Consider the following 3,449-nt stretch of genomic DNA (forward strand, 5'->3'; position numbering starts at 1 on the left):
TTATTCTTGCTGCTCAATAGCTGTTTCCTGGGTTGGTCGTATCTCTTAGCAAATGTCCGCATACTGCCTTGCAGATAATCCTTTTCGTCCTGCTCAAACTTGTCCTGTTTCCTCTCTTTTATTTTCTGTTCATATGCTGAAAGATGTTTTTTCATGACCTCTCTCAATTCCTCCGGTTTGTTCTTATCACGATCTTTATCAATTTCCTTCTCTAATTCATTGATAACATGTAGTGCCTGTTCTCTGTTGCACCAGATAAATTTTATGAGAATCACTAGCATTCCTATTGAGGATGTGCCGTGTGCACCGCCCATTCTTCGAGGTACAACGTATTAGGATTCTCATAGGCAGGGACCATGTAAATTCGTAATCCTTGCGGCAACCTCGGTACCTCTATATAGTTCTGGAGGGAGGAGGCCTCCCACCATTTGCAGGTTTCACGTTAGTAGAGTTTTTCCAATTTTAAAAATAGCTCATCAGCAAATTGGTGCCGGTGCCTGTTACGTGGCTGCATCCGCTGTGACCGCCACGTCTGTGTGGATCCTTTTTAAAAAAAAATTCTGTTGCGGCTTCACGTCGTGCCTCTTCATCAAACATATTACTAGAGCATATCACTCAGTACAAGTGTGGTAAACGTTCCTTCGACTTGCCGAGATACTTCTTTCCTCATGCGCGCAGCCGAGCGCCGACTTGTATCAATTAGACCGGTTCTCCGACGCGTTTATTTCAATTGTTAAATGCCGCACTTCAGAGTTCCCGCTGAAGCCTTACAGGATCGCCGGTGATACAATTTTGTGTATATATATATAAATAAATAAAATATATATATATAAATACAAATATATATTAGATAAATATATATATATATATATATACATATATATATATTACCTACTGGCGGTCGCCAGTAGGTATATATAGTTAGGATTTTTTCCCTATGGGATTTCTGAAAATTCTATGTCTAATAACTTTGGCGTTTGTGGACGGAATCGGCTGAAATTTTCAGGAAAATGGCACATTTTGTTTCTGAGCAGCCCCTGAAAATTTGGGGGGGGGTTCAGCAAGGGGGGGCCGAGAAAAAAGGGGGGTCCCAAAACGCGTTTTTCCCATGTTAATTTCCATAGGGCGGTTGGCCTCACTTTTAGCCCGAACGGCTGAATGGATTTCCACGAAACTTGGCAAAATTGTAGGGACTGTTAGCCCGATGTGCCTTTGCTAGGTTTCAATATATGTGCTTCAGTGGATTTTGAGAAATTAACGTTTAAAACAAGATATATATCTGTAACAGCGCTCCGGGCTGCGCTCCGGTTCGCGTACTTTTCGCGTATCGGAACTTTGCGAAGCGAAGCTGATTGGCTCTCCGGTGTCTGTCAACATTCTAAACAGTCCAGAGCGGCCGCCATCTTGTCTCTCGGTAGGATCGAGAGACAAGAGGAGGCCAAAACAAAGGGGGAAATGAAGGAAAGGGGGCAAGGTAGACCCCTTCTGACCCCCTAGGATTGATGAGGGGGATATTATAGAGCCACGCGGGGCCCCAAAAAAAAAAAATCCGATTTTTTCACCGTAGAGACGCGTCTTGGTACGCGAACCGGGAAGCTAACCGGCAGTGTAACGGGAGTTTGAGGAGTAGCTGATTGGCTGTCAACATTGTAAACAGTCCGGAGCGGCCGCCATCTTGTCTCTCGGTAGGATCGAGAGACAAGAGGAGACCAAAACAAAGGGGGAAATGAAGGAAAGAGGGCGAGGTAGACCCCTTCTGACCCCATAGGATTGATGAGGGGGATAATATAAAGCCACGCGGGGCCCAAAAAAATAAAAATAAATAAAATCCGATTTTTTTCGCCATAGAGACGTGTCTTGGTATGCGAACCGGGCAGCTAACCGGGCAGCTAACCGGCAGTGTAAAGGGAGTCTGAGGAGTAGCTGATTGGCTGTCAACATTGTAAACAGTCCGGAGCGGCCGCCATCTTGTCTCTCGGTAGGATCGAGAGACAAGAGGTGGAAAAAAACAAGGTGTAAATGAATGAAAGGGGTAAGGCAGACCCCTCCTGAACCCCTAGGATTGATGAGGGGGCTATTAAAGTTCCCTGCGGGGCATAAGAAAAAAAAATTGCGATTTTTCGCGGTAAAGGTGCTTCCTGGTACGTTAACCGGGCAGCTAACCGGCAGCGTAACAGGAGTCCGACATATTGTGTTTTTTGAACGTTTGTGATATGTGCACGTGTGGATTTTGTCTAATTAAGGTTAAAAAAGGTTTGGTTTGCGCTGCAGAGACGATACGTCACGGTTATGCGATGCATCATGAGGCGTCTCACGGGCTACGTGATACGTCACTTAATAAAGAATATATTTTACAGCTATAGATATTAGCTTTTAAAAAACCAATGAAATTCACAGAAAAAAACATAGGTTATAGACCATATATAGTTAGGAATTTGCCTTTACAAAACCTTGAAAATTCACTGAAAAAATCATAGGTTATAGACCATATATAGTTAGGGATTAGCATTTAAAAAACCTTATTTTATTTGCACAAAACCATTGAAATTCCATATATAGTTAGTTGCACTAACTATATATCGCGGACCCGCAATCCACTGCTAATGATGTCACATATTACATCATTCATGACATGGTCAGTGACATCACTGCTGACATCACTGATGACATCTCAAATGACATCACTGATGACATCACTGACATCTCATTTGACATTACTGATTACATCACTGATGATATCATTTATGTGATAATACATCTTCAGACTCTAATATAACCTTAGATACACTCAGTGTAAACAGGCACTCACAGACTGTCACACATCCATGGAGTTACTCACACACCTAGTCAGTCATGCAAAGAATCAATCACATCTCCATTTCCTCAACTATACAGTTATACACACCTTACTTATTCAAACATATAGTAACACATATTTACTCTCTTATACAATCCTTGATACAAGTTCACAATGATTCATACAGCCACTCACACATTCACTGGCTCTTATGTTCAGTTATTTATATATGTCAACTCTCACATGGAGTGTGTTTTACATATGTACTTACTTTGACATGTAGCACTGAGATATCCATTCACTCACCAATATACTCATGCACACAGTCAACTGTCCATACAGCTGTTTCTACATGCACTTTTGAACCCATACACCTAGGGAATCAACTGCTCACACATCTATGCACAGAGTTATACACCTCCCAGCCACCCACACACATACTCAGTCTCCCATACAAATACTTGGGCAACCATTCAATAACCCATATAGTTACTGATATAGCTACTGATTTAAACATGCAGCAGTTTACAGAACAACATAAATAATGATTGCCAAATCAAGACACTTTAATCACTAACCCATACACTCAGTGAGACACATTTAATCATTCTCTCATACAGTCAGTCATGCACCTACTAAATCCATCATCCAG

The sequence above is a fragment of the Lissotriton vulgaris genome, unplaced genomic scaffold (assembly GCF_964263255.1).
Source record: "Lissotriton vulgaris unplaced genomic scaffold, aLisVul1.2 SCAFFOLD_264, whole genome shotgun sequence".
Classification (NCBI taxonomy): Eukaryota; Metazoa; Chordata; class Amphibia; order Caudata; family Salamandridae; genus Lissotriton; species Lissotriton vulgaris.